Consider the following 19,793-nt stretch of genomic DNA (forward strand, 5'->3'; position numbering starts at 1 on the left):
CCCAAATTGCTTATTATCACTATAGACCTGCTAGACCTCAGTAGGAAAGCACCAGTAGTGTTATGGCTGTATTTTTCCCGAATACCCCTTTTTCTATATTTCAGTTTCAACAGTTCATATTGAAATTGGGTTTTATATGGCTATAATCCATGCAAAAAACAATACTTTAAAGATATCCAGTAACAGATTGTCAAAGCTACGTTTCTATGTGCCTTACATTTGGATATAATGTAATTGCTGTTTGCAATTAGAGGTAAGCAAAAAATGAAAAAAAAAATCAAAGATAGAAAATCAGCAATCTTCTTCTTTTGGCTGCTCCCATTAGGGGTTGCCACAGCGGATCATCTGTTTCCATTTCCTCCTGTCCTCTGCATCTTGCACTGTCACAACAACTACCCGCATGTCCTCTCTCACCACATCCATAAACCTTAGGCCTTCCTCTTTTCCTCTTACCTGGCAGCTCCATCCTTAGCATCCTTTTCCCAATATACCCAGCATCCCTCCTCAGCACATGTCCAAACCAATGCAATCTCGCCTCTATGGCTTTATCTCTAAAATGTCCAACCTGTGCTGACCCTCTGTTACACTCATTCCTGTCCATCCTCATCACACCCACTGCAAATGTTAACATCTTTAACTCTGTCACCTGCAGCTCAGCCACCTGTCTTTTCATCACAGCCACCATCTCCAACCCATATAACATAGCTTGTCTCACTACCATCTCGCAAACCTTCCCTTTCACTCTTGCTGGTACCTGTCTATCACAAGCATATATAACAGTATAGAAAATTAGTAATAATCTCTCCAAATGCAGAATGGACCCAAGCACTGAGTCTGCTGCATAATAACCCAGAGATCCCATTTCCCCTGAAACCTGTCAACCTGCACTGATGTTCTGACTAACTTACCATGCATTTTTGCATTCTTTTAATCTTTTTAACTAATATATGCAACTGTGATGTAATGGGAATACACTCTCTGGTACTAATCTTGTTGCCTTGGTTCCTGTAGGAAAGAACCATAGGAAAAAAAAAACGTAAAGAAGTGCTATAATCCTTATGGATTTTTGTCTCTGTCATGGATATGAAAATTAACCTTAGTCATTACATCTGTAAGTAGCGCTGAACTCTAGCCTGAGAACCTTGTAGCTGGGGTCATGCCTAGAATGCATGAAGGCTGATCAGTCCTTATGTGGTAGAAAAGACTGGAGACTCCTTACCATTCCTTGAGCAGTCACTACAGTAGAAATACCAAATATGTACGTATATGCATGTAGGTAGGCATTAATATAATTTGTTTTGTTAACTGGGGTTGTGGACTCATCAGACATGACCCTTTTTAGCTATGACCTTGCCTACAATGTATCAGAAAATTACAAGTAAAGCAAAGACAAACAGTTTTAAAATATGCTACAAGTACTTAAACTTGTACAAATGTATGCAGGTACATTTACACTTATCTGAAAACTTGCATAGTCATCAGCAGATGTTAATGAAGTTAATCACAGAGATGAAGTGAAAATAATACGCAATTGTATGAAAAAAATGGTTACTTAAATGTCAACAGTAATTGGCAAATGATTGCTTACTGAGGTTCAGATAATAGAATTAATAGTAATTAATATATGGGCATACAAAGACAGAGAACAGAATAGAGGTAAGGGTTCAAAGAGAAACTCAAGGTGGACTATGAAGAAAGTGACTGCATTCAGTGGAAGTTTTTAGGTAATAAAGATATTTTTGAAATGAGTTATAAGAAGGTTCTAGTTTATCCTAGGTCCAGAAAAAAGTCATGCAAAAAGCCCATATAAAAGCAAGACATCATAAAGTAGGCTTCTGCCCTTCTGCAGGCCTTGACTATCTTCCCGTATGATCTTCCTTAGTGTGCTGTCTAATGATATGCTCTCTCATCATTTCCCTGATGAAAATATGATGTACTTGTAAACAAAGCAATTTGTACGAAGCCTGTCAAAAAAGAAAAAAACCTACTTGGAAGTGTCTGCTCACATACTAAACAGTGCACCTTAGTAACTCTTCTACAGAGTAAGAGCCTGAAAAAAGAAGAACACCCCTGGGTAATTTGGAGGCTGGATGAATAACATATTAGCTTTTAAGTTAGTTTGAAATTATGTACAGTAATAATAAAAGTAGGGAACCAGGATAGGTGAAGGAGTCTGATACACAAAGGTCTATGAAATTTATCGTATAAATGCAATTTTTCTGCCTTCACTTATTCACAGTGATTCCATCAGTATGGTTAGAAATTAAGGAGCTCTTTCCTAACTCATCCCTTGTATGTAGTGATGTGCCAGGGAAATTCTCTTAGTCCTTTTATCAGACACAATAGGAAGTATAAGGCAAACAGAAAGTTAATGTTCAATTGAAATTAATGCTCTTACCTGCAGGGTACAAAGTCAAGATATGTCTCTTGCTGCATAAAGACCTGTGCACCCCAAAAATGTCAAACTTTGCTGTGCGTAACCAATTCAAAATAATATGCAAATTTAATACAGACTTGAAGATCCAGAAAAACCTCAGAATAAATAAAGAACAAGTCTTATCACACTGCAAGTAATTGCAGAGATACATTATTGGTGAACATTTTTGAATGCATTGTTCTTTTTCAGACCAAAGCAAAGAAACAATAGAACTTCTGTTCAAGAAATTTAAAATATCCACTTAAAATCACAGGACCACTAACCATTTCATATAAAACACATATGCACATGAAAAACATAAATATAAATATAAAACATTTATGTTTATATAAAATATACAATATAAACAGAATGCTGTGACTTGCTTAAAAAATACAATTTAAATGTGATTTGACCTTAATTGTGAGTTAGTACATACTTTATTATTTAGACCCATGCTACTGTATGCACTTAAGCACAACTACCATTTACTCAACAATTGCAAAAGGTCATTTCTCACATCACCAGCCCACTCCTGAGTATGTCATCCCTTAGATGAGATATTAAACCAAGGTCCCATCAGCTTGATATGGCGATAGCTCAGGTAGATGTAAAAAATCCCATGGCACCTAGCAAAACGAGAAGAGGAAGTTACCTTATGCCCTAGCCAAATTTCCCTTGGTAGTATAAATACCACCTCAGGTCTTCCCTAAAAAGAGGTTGCAAGTCTATTGGGACTAATCCAGTCAACAAAGGATAAATAAATGAAAAAAAGTATTATTCCACATTTATATATAAGGCATTTTAAAATTCTTACACAATAGTCATAATTCCTCGGACATCATAATGGCTATATAAGATATATGCATGTACATATATATTGCACACAATTTCACATCTAAATGAGTTTTCTCTTGTAATAAATAGGAATGAAACAGTCTCCACATTATTCTCAATGTCTTTAAGTTACTATAAATTACAACCAGTCTTAATAACAAATTTTGTATCATCGCCTCAATTTTTCATCAAATAATCAAATGAAGTTAATATTCTTCAAGTTGTTAAAAAATGTTTGCTTTGATTGCTTAAGAATCAATTGTAGTTTTTAAATATTTTGAATTCAGCAAGTCAGGAACAGTGTGACTGTTTATTGACATTTGTTGTTTGTCTGCACCTCCTAATTCATTGATGACACCTTACTCAGTAATATAATCAGAGTAATTCCTTTCTGAAAAATGGCTCCTCCATCAAGTTTGTCTTCTAAAATTCTCTGTTCAGTGGTTAGATTGCTAATACTATCATCATGACCAGTAATAGCACCTCTCTATGCAAAATAAAGCAATGTACTACTGTGATACTCCTCACATCTGTGTAACTGATTTAAGTTTCCAAAAGTGGGACATAAAGTAACTTATACATGACACTATTGAGAAAATTAATTTTAGTTTTACAGTAATATAATTTTAAATGTAACAATCTATGATGCTATGCAACTAATCAGTAAATGCACATTACCTCTTCCACGTGTTCATTACACACAAAATAAAATGGATTATGCAATTATATCAACATTTCAGCAAGTGGGACTTTTTGTTCGTATACATATACATAGGGATTTAAAATTAAAGAACCTCACTGCCCATGTTAAGGGCTGCAGTAAAGAGGCTCAGTTTACATGGTTTACCTCATTATTGGCTACCTTGCGTGTCTCTGAATTATCATTAATTACCTCTAGTGCAGATCAGTACTTCTTACAGTAGTTAACAGTACTGGTGGCTGCATTATGTAAGCACAGTCCCTCCTCCCATTCATCACCCCCCACACACACATATACTATATGCACCATTCCTCTCCTTGTTGTCAGAATGTCTGCGAAGTTTTCTTTTTTCCTCCGTGGCAATTCAGGGATGGTTACATTTGGCTATTAATGCCTTTACTTCTTTCAATAAATCATGCTAGAGCAAAATATGTTATTCTAGAAACTTTCTTAATATGTAAGGTGGAATAATTTAAATCCATCCCTATTTGTCCCACCAGCATTTTTAGTTTTGCCTAGCTTTGTTGTGCTACAAGGCTGAGATGTATGGTTTATTTTCCCCATCTCTCTTCCTCATAAATCATGAACTGTTGTAGGCATTGTCCAAGATCCTCAATATATATTATAAAAACCCTTGCAGAATAAACTTCTCAGTTAGAACAGCAGGTTAATGCTGATGCGTCCAGTGGTAAGGCTGCAGTTTTTGAAACCATCTTTCCCTATTTTCATTCGTTTTTAAATTTTTTACATCTTAACTTGTTTTCCAGGTTATCCTGATGTCTAGTAGTAGTAGTTTAGAGGTCAGCTATCCTCAGTTGGAGGGTATAGGGTTTTAATTCAATGTAATGCCTTTAATGCACACTATTATGGTATTGCTGGTGCTTATGACAGGCTATATAGAGTATCCCTGTTGTCTAGTGTTCCTAATGATCATTAAGGCATTATTTTGAAGTATTTACCCTGGTGGCTAGTGTTTCACCCACTCCCAATTAATGTTAGGATTTCAGTGCCATTACAGCATGAGATACACATTTTTTCTGGTTCTCCATTGTTACTGCCTGACCCACATTGTGTTTAAATGCTTTTCAGAAATATCCAGGGAATTGTTATGGCTTGGCTTGTATAGGCCCTAAGGCCAATAGCCTAGTACCAACCTATAAACCTATAATCCTTGGTGTCTAGTGCTCCACCAACCATGTGTTACAGGCTTTCCTTATTAGTCAAGGGACATGTGAAACTATGACAGGCACCCAAACACACACACACACACACACACACACACACACACACACACACACACACACACACACACACACACACACACACACATACACACACACACACACACACACACACACACACACACACACACACACACACACACACACACACACCCTTCCCCACATGATCACACTCAATGACACACTCATCCATTCATGCAAACATACAAATACCTACCTACTTCCCCATTCTCTCCATCACTAACATATCTACTGCAACTTCTTGGACAGACATACTCACACATAAACTCAACATGCAGTCCCTGAAATACACTCACTCACACACTCCCTACTCGAGCCCTTGTCAAGGGTAATGGATCAGGGATCCTCCTCACAGCAGCCCCCCTCAGCAGCACCCCCTCCCCAGATTCCTGTGTTCCATTACTTGGCTATTTCTCCCCAGTTACCATAAACACTGTTTAAACCTGGCAGTGTGCATAGTATTTTCTTATTTACTTCTACAATGATTCGAAATATTTAAAACTTTTATTTCAAATTTTATAGCACAAACACTGATAGCCATTTCCTAAACAAAACAATGCAGTCTCACAATGAAAACAGACTTAGCATGAACAGTATGCTTCTCTGCCCTTGAAAATCAAATTCATTGAAACCCATATTCAAAGAAAATACATTTTGCCAGTGGCGGATTAAATTTCGGCTGTTTTCAAACTATAAGCCCCTTGCACATATTTTTTTGACCATGCATACAGGCATGTGTTTTTTGATGCACCACACTGATTGCATTAAAGTATATCCTTTGTATAATACAGAACCACTTGTTAGAATGTATTTTAAATTTGTAGATTTGATTTTTTTCTAGTAAGCAATGAAGCAAAGCGTATGAACCAATAAGGACAAAACTACACATTACAGAACATTTCGACCACAAAAGGCCACTCAAACTTCTGTCATTACAGTCCACCAATATCAGTCAACATACACAATCTCTTCAGAAGTAAAAATCAACTGAATAATTCAACATTAAAGGGATCTATAACTAATGAAGAGGTTGCTGGTGGCAAACAACTTTACATTCCCGAGTTGCATGTACAAATTCAGTGCTTGCTGCCCTTGAAGAATAAACTGCCTATGTTACAATTAAAAAAATTGGTAAATTCGTAATATTGCAATAGGGAAGGGCTGTCAAATCTGCAAGAGGTTCATAGTTAGTAGGCATCACATCCAAAGGAGGATACACTCAGGAATTCAGCACCCCCATCTCCCCTTAAAGCAGCCACTGCAATATCAGCACTCCATGGACATGGGGGTGGGGGTAGAAACCACAACCTTCTGCACCAAATGCAACTATGTTACATGTAGTGCTACTAACACTGCTTTTTAAAATGTATAATATAAGCAATGATGATAGCCATTTACTAAACAGTTACACATTAAAAAAGGACTTTGCATGAGAATCAGTAACTTTCTCTTCCCTTGAAACTCAACATTCCTTGAAATATACAGAAAGTCAACATTCCTTGAAAATGCACAGAAGCTCAACAGTTCTTGAAAATCCTCAGAAACTCAACATTCTTTGAAAATGCACTGAAACTCAGTAGTCCTTGAAATGCACTTACTGATGACAGTTTGGCAATTGGTGTAGAGGATTAAGACTCTAGGGTCCTATATTGAAGATACAGGGTTTGAGCCTGAATGAGTAAACCAACCTGCCATCCCTAACTGGGGCATTACACACACACACACACACACACACACACACACACACACACACACACACACATGACTTGTGTGCTCTGTTTCAAAATGTGCATGTGTTCTTAAAGAAAAAAATGTAAGTTTTTGTGGCAGACCCCTGGCCAGTGGGCCCTAGGCAACTGCCTAGGTCACTTAGTGCTGGATCCTGCTCTGACCTCAACTATAATGGATGAAAATGGCCTGTTGGCTGTGTTCACAACCATGAGTGGCCAGAAGCAGCAATGCTAATTCAAGCAGCTGAGTGATGCATAAGTGTCTTACCACAGGCATTTCTAAGGGAGAGCACTTGGTTAATTAGAATATGCCTCTCCCCAGAATGCTTCATTAACATATAGTCAAACAAAAATAAGTAAAACTAATAAGTAAAAAAAAAAACTGCTGATGATCTCTTTTGACTTTTTTGTTAGCACAGAGCACAGCCACAAGAGATAGCCCTCTGCATTGTTACATATCTTTGCACAAAAGCATTGAGGTAGGGCTGTCTCTGAATTCCAAAATGTTACTGTACACCTCACAGTAACTTTTCTGAATTTTGTCCATGGTCTTTCTCTATTACAATATAATTTGACATAGCTGGGTGCCCTACCACCACCCATAGGCAGCTGCACCTTTGAGTTGTTGGAAATACCCTTTACCACATACAAAAAAGTTATTGTGAGCCCAGTGTCCAGTAAATTGACCAACACTCTTAACTCATTAGCTTTTAATGTATTAAGAGTTTAATAAGGTGCTGCTAAAGGGTTTTAATTTTATTAATTGTGGTATTACTCAGTGGAGTGACTGAAAGTGAGTTGAAAATAATGAATCTAATTCATCCACTTCTGTTCCACCAAATAAGCCCCTGATGTGCATGGAACCCTCATGAATGATGAAACATGAGAAACATCATATTTTATTTTATTCCCAATGTATATAGTTTTGCTTATTATTATATTTTCATTTGCTAAAATTTATTTTTTTGGGGTTTGTGCTGACAAACTTTGGGGAGTAATAAAATATCCCGTTGTATATTCTTGAGTTTGATGAACTGTGATTCAAGTTCTTTGAAAAAATTATTTGCATCTAGATAAGATAAAAAAAAATCTGCTGGTATATTTTTATAATGCAGATGTTCACCAATCTTTTGAAACGCTTGGTCTTGAACTGCTAGCATGGATTTAATCACAGCATTCATTAACACTGATAGAACTGTTCTGACTCATAATGACATTTTGATGGCTGTTACTAGAAGTAATTGCTATTAAGTTGCTTTTAGTATTTTCCCCAGATGAGAAATTGGGAAAGGTGTATAATCAACGGTTCAAATCTCTTTACGTAATGTCCCAGAAAATGATGGTAAAGAACAGGAAGGGTGACCTCTGTCAATCATTCCTTCATATGAAACAATTTCTGAGAGTTACAAGTCTTCTACTGCCATAATATAAAGTGATGAGTCAGCAACTTTTACATGTAGTTTAAAGACACTCTCTATATTACAACTTTAAATTTAATTATTAATTTTTAAATAAGAAAAATACATATTTTGTAATAATCTTTGAGGTTTGTCATGTGATTGATTTAGCTGATTTAAATGATTATGTCAATTGTTATTCTATGCAATCTGAAGAAGTTTGGCCTTTATTAAGCTGCTGGTCCAGGGACTTTTGTTATAATCATACTGATGTTGCCTGCATTGACATTTTTCTGTTACAATAAAAATGTTAACAATACACAGACAGCTGTTGAAAGCACCTGATACTGTAAGGCTCTTTACCCCACTCACAGGGTCTGGTGGATTAACTAGGCTTTTGGTATGTAAAATTAGAGATGAAACTTAATTCTAACAACAATAAAATCCAAAAGCAAGGGCTAAAGCAAGTAGAGTAAGCCCTCTGGTAACCCCACTTCCCTTGAATTTATATATACCAACCCCATAATAATACAACATGGGATAAGGAAAAAAACTCCCCACAATACCACATAACAATCTTGCCCAAATATTCTCTTCGTTGTAACACAGTCGAGCAAGTAATTTCTATTGGAGCACTTCTCAAGAAACATGGGATAAAGGTTAACTTCTCAAGAAATATGGGATAAAGGTTAACTATTCCTAAACTCTCCTCCATAGCCTGATGCAAGATGTAACCCATTCCAAAGACTTCCAAACATGATAAATGTTACAGTTTACTAGATCAAATGCATTCTCTATAGATACTAACATTTTAGATTTTACCTACCCTAAAAGGATAATATCATGCAGTGCTTTTCACCTTTAATAAGCCCCCAAATCTACTTTCTCCAGCATTAATGTTTGCAGTCAAATGATTGAAAACTGAAAATAGCAGGAAGTTCATTCATTTATGGATAAGGTTGCCAATCTCACACATTTTCTCCATAGCACAATGTGATCTGCTGTATCCTGACTTTGACTGGTTTGAGTTTAACAATGATGACTTCGAAATCATCATAAATGTTTTCATCTTTGCATTCATCTTACTGTGTGCTGAATTATGGACCTACGAGGTTAGTTAAATTTCGCCTCAGGTCTCTAGATCCAGTCACCTTGCTGAGTTGCTCAATTATCTTTGAGGATGGGGATTTTCCCAACTATGTTAAAAAGGCACTTATTTGTTGTTGTTGTTGTTGTTGTTTCTAATAAATAAATAAATAAATAAAACATCCCTTGAATTGTGCCACTTGCAAAACTATTCCAATTGCTAAGCTGCCTTTTTCAAATGACATTACTAACACGCCAATGTATTACTATTTGTCATCTCAAGTCTTACTGCATTCTTATCAGTCTAGTTTTAGACCTAAGCAAAATACTAAAACTGCTCCTATGAGTGTTGATAGTGACATATTCATAGCAAGGGGATAATGTTGGTGTTTGATGTTAGTTCTTGATCTTTTGGTGGCTTTCAACATTCTGGCTATGGTGTACTAAAGTGCCTTTCATAATACTATGGTTAAATCTTCATGGTACCTGACTGGTTTACCTCAAAATGACTATGTCACCATGCCATCAGTAAAGGGTTTGAGGTAGTAATTGCCCAGGATTTGTATGGGGTCACTCAGGCCTCAGTCTTGGCTTCACTACTGCTTATTGTGTATGAGCTGTAACTGACAAACTATTAACTAATAACACAGAATTAAGCCCAACAGTGTAAAGTCCACTAATAATCCTGAAAACAGACACTGTCACGGCTGGAAATCACATCTTCAAGAGTTTTATTCACAATAACAAACGATTGAGCGCTTTCTTCCCTGCATTCAGGGATTTCATCAGAATCTACATTCATTTCCCATTTCCCCATTAAATACTTTAGTCAAACAATGATGTCATTCATTAGAAAATTGATAGGATGTATTTAAAGTGCAAAGTACATGCTAAAAAACATCTTTAAAATCTTTTTTTTTAAAACATGTAAATATAAAAGCAAAAAGTATTATTCTCAGTTTCATTTAATTATATAAAACCATGTCATTTCATTTCATAAAATCCACTTTTTTATTTAATAAAGGCTTTATAGATATAATTTCATTTAAGCCTGGGGTTAGGCTTGCTTGCAATTTAATTTGCCACTTTGTTTCCCTTTCTTCAGTGTGTGATCTATAGTCCCCACCCCTCGGATTTCTTAATACTTTCTCTAAAATAATAAAATTGAACTCTTTACAATCCTGAGAGTTACTAATATGTCTGTATAGGGCATTATTAGTATTCATAGTGCTTATCTGGTATGTGTGTTCATATATCCTGTCCCTCAGTTTTCTCTGTTTTACCTACATAAAAACTGGGACAGGATTTACACATAGCCAAATAAATGACTCCAGTAGTTTGACAATTCCCTTTCTCAGGTTTCACTACATTTTTTAAGTAGTTATTAATTTTTATCTCTTCCTCTGTACATATGTATTTACACTGTGAACAGTTCCCACACTTTGTGGTCCCATACCTATTATTCATCTTTGTGAGCATTTCAAAATTCTTTTTCAAATTTGGGCCTACTTTATATACAATGTTAGGTTTACTACCTCCTATATTCCAAAGTTTAGGATTATTTCTCAAAATGGCCCAGTTTTTGTTAATACTTTTCTCTACATCTCTCGCATTACCACCATATGGAACAATCATAGCTCTTTCATATTTTTTATTTACTGTGTCTTTTGTAGCCTTTCCTTCATATAGGGCGTTGTTGTTTCCCAGTAGTGGCTGGTATTTCTTACCCCATTCATTCCTAATATACACCACAGATTCATTTATCATTTTCACCGGGTACCCTCTTTCTTGAAACATAAAAGCTACTTTACTTAATTCCTCTTGTAGGTCTTCCTGTTTCGAAGTCATTTCAATCAAAAGATTTTAAAGATGTTTTTTAGCATGTACTTTGCACTTTAAATACATCCTATCAATTTTCTAATGAATGACATCATTGTTTGAATAAAGTATCTAATGGGGAAATGGGAAATGAATGTAGATTCTGATGAAATCCCTGAATGCAGGGAAGAAAGTGCTCAATCGTTTGTTATTGTGAATAAAAGTCTTGAAGAAGTGATTTCCAGCCGTGACAGTGTCTGTTTTCAAAACTATTAACTAACTCAAGCCTGTAACAATATCTGTGTATATTTCCAGTTCACAGCCATACTGCCTTATGGTGTATAGACCTTTTTTGGGCCTGGCTTCTTTAACCAAGTGACTTATCAGCTAATACTAGGCAGTATTAGAAAGTACAAAGAGTTATTAACAAAATGACAGTAAGACTGTTATTCTAGGATGTCCTGAAGTAGGGAAATTAGTCAATTATTTGGTCACTTCTTATTTATATTTTCATATTTATGTTCATATTTTCATAACTGAGAACCTTACCTGTTATTGAGAGGCATGGTTTAAAGTGCCATGGTAGGAAACAGGAAAGTTCTTTGTCAATGTCCATCTATATCACACTATACCTACAACACTGTTAGTTGTGAGTAATTATGAAAATAGAGAATATTTCCATTAGTACTAATACTTCAGAAAAAACAGTGACTTACAAATTAGTGCATGACATCAAGTGAAACCTCACATATTTTTGAGAAAACTGACTTTTACATTCGGACTGTAAGTTGCACATCTTTACTTATATGGAGTATTGTGTATATATCTAGTTATACAATTAATATATGTTTTCACATTTCTGTAAACATCTCAATAAACATGTACTCATAGAGGAATTTCTTCTTGTCAACCAATGTCTGAATAATATAAGTGTTCTAACACTATATTTCCAGGTAGTACAATTTTTAAGATATGACAATTTGTTTGTTAATGTTCAGCAACAAATATTATTTGGAATTTATGTGCATTGCAATATATTATAGTATTTATGGAAAGACTATATTATAACTACAAATAATACTTCTTACTGATAACATTATTTGTACAGATTTCATAGCTTTTATTGCTCACAAAATATTTACATTTGTTTATCTTGTGCCTTTTAAGTTTATTTTTCATTAAACACTCTGGAATACAAAAGGTGTGCAGGCTAAGGTGTGACATTGCACACCACGGAGATTTTAATGAATTAATCCAATACTGTGACTATCCAGCTATATTTTTCTTGTCTCAAAAGCTCACGCCTAATCTCGTTACTTTGGAAGATTAATTGGATTTTTTCCTCCAATGGTTAGCACTTAGTCATCTAAAATTCAGCCCAGCTAAGACAGAGGCAGTGACAGTCTATGCCACCAAATGCTAGATGCACACTCCTGCTGTCAGTTTAAATTGAAAAAACAGAAAAGAACTTGTCTCACATATATATGATTTAAGTATGATTCTTGACAAAATGTTGTTGTTGTGTCTTTCGGCTTTTCCCGGTTAGGGGTCGCCACAGCGGAACTCCGGTCCGCTAATGATTGGTAGTTGATTTTTATGTGCCGAGTTACCAGCCCTGATGCATAACCTTCAACGAAGGTACGCCCATTCATGTATGTCTCCATGCAGAAGACGCTCTAGCTGAGATTCGAACTGGACAACGTCTTACTGTGAGGCGACAACGCTACCGCAGCACCACCACTGCAGTATGATTCTTGACAAAATGTTGACAACAGAAAATTAGCAGTCAGCTGTTGTCAATACATTTTACTTCTAGTTTAAGAATACAGTCCACATTAAAATATGTAATTACACATTTGGATGGCAATACCAGTCTGTGTACAAATATCTTCCCATTTAGACTACTGTGATACTCTTTATTTTTGAAATAACTAAAGATACCCTCACTCATCTACAATGGGTACAGAATTCAATATTCAGGCTTTTGGCTGGCTTTCCTCACTGCACACATATTACATCTCTGTTGCAGGTTCCGCACTGTTTGCTGGTTACTGCCAGGTCTGTCCATAAGATCTTATTCGGACTTTCCAAGCCCTGTACAGTCTAGGCCTTGCTTACCTGAAAAAGCACTTTGAGGCTTATTCCCTGGAGAGGCCTCTAAGGTCATTGGATGAGGAGCTTCTGTTTGTTTTCAGGGCCTTCCTTGAGGCCTCCAGCAGGTAATCTTTTGCCTACCCGTCCACAGTCCTCTGGAATCAATTACTTTCTCCGAAATGTGTATTCAGTACTGAGTCCTCTTTCACTTTTATATACCATCTTTTTTTCTGACGACAGTGTACTGAAATCCACTCGAGAATATTTTCCTTGTATTCCCCTATTTTAAATCCATACTATGCTTTTTCCATGCTCAGTTGCTGTTTGACTATCAAATACATGTTTTTCTTGGTTTTTCTTCTTCATTTTGTCTGTATGCAGCTTATGCACACATATAAATAAACCCTCTTTTGTCTCACTCCTGATGTTTTTAAGACCTGTATTCTCAGCCTTATTATCTGTTCATTGTCCCCTGCATAATTTCTTTAATGTCTCACAGTCACATCCTTTGTATCATACAGTAGTATATCGGCTCAATGTTTATACCGTTTGATTCTACATCTCAGCATGTAACATGAAAACATACAGAATATGCAGCTTCATGTCACATGCTACACAAATTAATTTGGTCGGTGTAGCGATAACATCTGACAGCAGGAGCTCACTAACTTCTAGATAAAGCCCTGTTTTAAACAAGATTCGCTGACTTACCTGTTTAACCAACCTCTTTTTCTACTGACATATTATAATTATTTGTATATAAAGTAAATAGCAATTTAAGTCTTCAGTCTTCCAGTTGTTTTTTTTTTTAATTCTTCTATAAGTAACACTGTATTCTCTGATATTTCTGTAAAATTGTAACTGTCTATTTATTTTAAATGTGACTAACTTTGTAACTCCATGCCTGAACTTGTAAATGGTATACATGGATCATTGTTCTATCCTAGACAACAAACAACCCTAATGAAATCATACCTGTCAAAAACAGCACAGTCCTTGTACTATACCAGTTAATAATTATACTCATTGTACGGTTGTATCAAACAAATATCATAATTCACAAACTTTTATTGCAGTAATCTCCTGGTTCTACTCTCTGGTGAATCTAATTGGATAAAATATGCATATATCTTATCTGCTGTCCGTACTATTATCACAGTGGGTGAATGGCATGCAGAATATTCTATTGAGGTGTGACTTATACATGCTGTACATCCTATGTTCAATAGATGTGCCTGATCTTGATATACTGTAAATATTATGTAGTGTATGTAACAACGGTACCTCTATAACCCTGAATGTTATTCTATATTTTTATCATTGCCTCATTCAAATGAATATAGTGTGGGACTTTTCTCTCTAGGCCTCCGCTGAAAAGAGGCTTTGCACAGTTATACTTTCCTGGTAGAAAAAAATCAAATAAGTAAGTAAGTTAAGTAAATAAATTCTCACAGTTTAGCACCTTCAATGCAACATAATTGAATCAGCAATGAAAATGTGATCAGTACCAACAAACCAAGCACAATTGAAACACCCAATGCTGTGGAAATGTATGTTTTTTTTTTTTTTTTTATCTTTCAGCTACATAATATTTTTTCTTGTACACCACTAAATGAAACTACACCACAGGCTGTGGCAACATTATCTGAAGGCAATCCCCCCATTTACAAATCTCACAAAATGTACCTTTTCTGATTATCTGTAATACCTATTCCCCCATTCCCAACCCAAATGAATGGATCCCCACAATGAACTCTAACCTCTCCTCACATTAAGATAAAAATACAGCTGTCACCTCACCTGCATGGAAAATAGATTGCAGAAGCGCATTGGACAGGAAGGTGACTGACACTGAGCAAGGGCTCATTCAATGATAAACAGCCAGTGATGACAGCTTGAAGGTCCACAAAGAGATATGTCCAATGTCATTTTTATAGATGAAACTCAGGCTGATATTATAATTGCTTGTGGAAATGTGATAGGGGTATTCCAGATGCTTACAAATGAGCATAACAAAGGTGACATTGATAGAGGCCATTTACACTAAAGTGAAAGTCCTTAAAAATAATGAGATGAAATGAGAAATGTTGTAAAGTATAATATGCTAATGAGGTGGTTTTGCAATTCATAGTCTGACATCCCTCCCTATGGTATGTACAGCTGTTGATAAAAGTGATTATTTGCCTTTGATGTTAGAGTTGAATCCATGAAATTGTTTGCACAAGTAGGCACAAGCACTTCCCTGACACACAAATTATTTCTCCCATCAACCCCTTCATTAGTTTCTATTAAGTATGTACAAGCACCAAAATGGCACAATAAATAATTTTGCCCAAAGATCACTTCAACAGTCTGACTATGTATGCACAAGCACTTCTTTGAGGCACAAATGAATTATTTCCCCAACCAACCACTTCAGCAGTATGTCCAGGTATGCACAATCACCAAAATGAAACATTTCTCCAAGTTACCCCTTCAGTAACATTTCCTCTTATGCACAAGCACCAAAATGTACCCAAACAACCCCTTCAGTAAAATGTCCAGGTATGCACAAGCACCAAAATGAAACATTTACCAACACTCCCCCTTCAGTAATATGGCATAGTATGCACAAGCAACAAAATGAAACATTCACCCAAGCGACCCCTTCAGTAAAATACCCAGGCATGCACAAGCACCAAAATGAAACATTTCCTCAAGTGACCCCTTCTGTAAAATGTCCAGGTATGCACAAGTACCAGTCGATCTCCCCTCGCACCACCATATTCTTCCGGAAAACTGCTACTTACTGGCAATAATTCAGGGCTATTTACATACTTAGTATGCAAATTAGCTCATTATAGATTCATGTCTATAAATCATACTCATACACATGCGTGTAAAGCCCATTAATAGTATAGCTGCCCCCTTATCACTTATGTGTTAAGCATGTTGCACTTTTGCAGTAAGGTGGTGTGTTTACAAAAACTCTGCATGTAGGTATGCATGCTGAAAGTCTAGGATTCATATATCCATGTAGTGCATCTCTTAGCAGATCAGCAATATGAAAATGCAAAGCCCTGGACTATGAATACATGCCATAATGTTGATGGAGATACTTGTTATGAGTCATATTCCACAGGATGGCAGAGTTGTGTGCTAACAACAGTCTAAGAAACACAAACTTTGCAAACTGCAATTTAAGTTGTCGACTGTGACCAAAGGTAACTTGCCCAACATAAAAGTGACAAACATCCTTATTACCGTTCCTTATGAGATACTTGTTATGAGTCATATTCCACAGGATGGCAGAGTTGTGTGCTAACAACAGTCTAAGAAACACAAACTTTGCAAACTGCAATTTAAGTTGTCGACTGTGACCAAAGGTAACTCGCCCAACATAAAAGTGACAAACATCCTTATTACCATTCCTTATTATTACTCCTGTAAACACTTTCCTTATTAGCAGTTTACCATAATGGAATTAAGGCACTTTTTGTTTTTGAAATTAGCTTCTGAAGCCAGTAAGTTGCGTGAAAATAATTTCTTTTTAGGCAGGCTGCAAAAATCATGTTTGAGGAAAAAAAAAAACAGACGTGTTTTATGTTTAAATGAGGTATGTCATGTACTCTGAACATATATGCCTGCTGTGAGTGTTGTGATCTGCTAAAATATTTACTCAGTGAAGTCCTGTTTCTAAAACAGTCATGTCCGTGGAAAGAGGGTCTAAAAATTTGTTTGCTTAGTTAGCTTTCCTTTCATGATTAATTCTGTGCCTGCCAGTGAGTTATATTCCTCCATCTTTATTCCGTATGACAAATAATCTTTTAAAGAAAGGAATGTAATCCCACATCCATCTATTTATTGTTGTAAAACCAAATGTGTCTTACTAACTATACTCACTAGTCTGCTAAATCGATTCAAAACTGAAAGCTTGAAAAATCCTTGTAATTGATATATGTAAATAACTACAACAGAAAAATTCAGTAGCAAGTGTGTTGTTAGCATTTACATGTTGTTGTATCTTTCGGCTTTTCCTGGTTAGGGGTCGCCACAGTGGAACTCCGGTCCGCTAATGATTGGCAGTAGATTTTTATGTACCGAGTTACCTGCCCTGATGCATAACCTTCAACGAAGGTACGCCCATTCACGCATGTCTCCACACAGAAGACGCTTTAACTGAGAATCGAACAGGACAACTTCTTACTGTGAGGCGACAACGCTACCGCAGCACCACCACCGCAGTTTGTTAGCATTTAGATAAAATTTAAAATTAAATGATTGAGATGTTACAAACTGTTCATACACAGCAATTTGAAAGTAGTAGGAACACATCTTTAATGCAGAATTCAGGATGGAATTAACAATTTGGAAGATGTATCATCTGTAATAAAGCCACACATATTGGGAGAGGATTTTCACTGTACAGAACCAATAACAGTAAAAACCTGTGTCAAAATATCTGTTTAGTGGCTCCACTTTGTAAATTCATTACCCTTGCTGCAATGTGTGCACTTCCTAATACTACATTTATACTGTCTTTAGAGTATCCATCTAGCCAATTACTTTTTCTCTGAGTCCTGTCATGCTAAAACAACAGAAGTTTCCTGTTAATCAAAAGTCTGCTATGGAAAAATATCTTCCAGTAATATAACAGACATTATTCTGATAATGGCAGTATACAACCCAAATGACTTTTGTATTAATGACACCTCTCCTAACAATGGCTGGTCAGTGGTAAACTGCTTCTTTAACTGGTCTCACAAAGTTAGTTTCCATTTGTGACCCAGTCTGTCCTGATAAAAGTAGATTATCATTGTGTTTGTTCTTGTACTGACAAAATTGTAACTGTTTCTGTCTTTGCACCTTCATTGTTCTAAGAATCAATGTTAACTGACATTTTAGATGATTCTAACAATAAAACAAGCTTTCTTGTTACGGTTACTCGTTACATTTAAAGCCATATCTTATGTTTCTTTTTGAAGGCACTAAAGTTTGTAGTCTCTATGCAAGTACTTTAATTGGTCCATTTCTGAGACTATCTATATTGATTTACCTAAAATTTAATTTCAGTCACTGTATCTGATCCAGCACAAAGTCTTTTCACAGCTTTATAAAAGCCTGACAAAGTGTATTCAGATGTAGTTGTGTTGTATGCTTAAATGCTGTTAAATTAGCAAAAAAGTCTATGACTACATATAGCCTCTGGCCTTTAATGGGACATGACAGTTCAAGTCTTGTACTTGGTTAAGCAATGGCTATTAACCAGTTATGAGACTAACTTCATAAATGGCAAGCACATGAACTCTACAGAATGACTTGCAAGAAAGGCCTCCACATCAGTATATTTGAATTTAATGTATTTTATAAAGGAAACGGGATCTACATTAGTATATAAATTACTATCATATAGTTACACAAAAATAATAATTCATCATAGAGGATGGTTGCTATTTGTCATGAATATGGGGCATTAGTTGTGGATGGTTAATACAGCAGTAAGGATCTTCCAGGTACTTGACGTAGATTTGGGCAAGAGTGTATGTTTTCTATGCATGTGATTAAAAGAATGTGAGATATGATACAATTCAATGAAAAAGTTTTGATATACATGGTCTAGGTAAATTATGATAAGCATACAAGAAACTGAAAATAACAGCTAGGAAATGAGAAATATACAAAAAAATGTTGACGTTGTTTTACGTAATTGATGATGATGCTTTCAATCTGTTCTTCCATATTGTTTCAAAATGTAAATTATGGAAAATAGGATAAGTGTAATAAAAAAAGAGAGAGACAGAAAGAAGTGATAGGACCTAAGTGAAAAATGACTGAGTGATTGACATACATGAATGAAAAGGAGAAAACACTGAGTTAAGCTGGAAGGAAAAAAAGAGGAATTAAAAAATACATTTAGGTCACGGGAAGGGGCAGAAAATATTTACTTGTGAAACAGGAGGATATGTTGTGAGGATAAGCAGGTAAATAGAACAGGGTACTAACATGTGCCAATGGATTCAAGCTATTACAGTTAGTACATATGTTTGTTTGTGTCTTTCGGCTTTTCCCGTTTAGGGGTCGCCACAGCGGAACTCTGGTCCACTAATGATTGGTAGTTGATTTTTACGTGTCGAGTTACCAGCCCTGATGCACAACCTTCAATGAAGGTACGCCCATTCACGCATGTCTCCACGCAGAAGACGCTCTAGCTGAGAATCGAACCGGACAGCGTCTTACTGTGAGGTGACAACGCTACCACAGCACCACCACCGCGGGTCATTAGTACATATAAGGGGTCAAATCTATGTTAAGTGATTTCATATTTAGAACATGCTAATGGGGTTTTGAGATGGGTCCTAGAAGTGGTTTTGAAGATGTAGCGTCTTTAATTAGTGAAATATCTTCAGGTATAGAGTTTTGTTCATCTTGTGATGATGGACAGAGAGTTCCATCTCCATAGTTTGTGTTAGATCT

General features: G+C 36.0%; 1 protein-coding gene across 1 annotated transcript in view; it reads right to left on the reverse strand.

The window, feature by feature from the left end:
* The window catches only part of KREMEN1 (kringle containing transmembrane protein 1), a 972,602-nt gene that overhangs the window by 921,613 nt on the left and 31,196 nt on the right, over positions 1–19,793 (reverse strand). The window lies entirely within an intron of this gene.

The sequence above is a fragment of the Protopterus annectens genome, chromosome 4.part0 (genome assembly GCF_019279795.1).
Source record: "Protopterus annectens isolate FY-2018-M chromosome 4.part0, PAN1.0, whole genome shotgun sequence".
Lineage (NCBI taxonomy): Eukaryota > Metazoa > Chordata > Ceratodontiformes > Protopteridae > Protopterus > Protopterus annectens.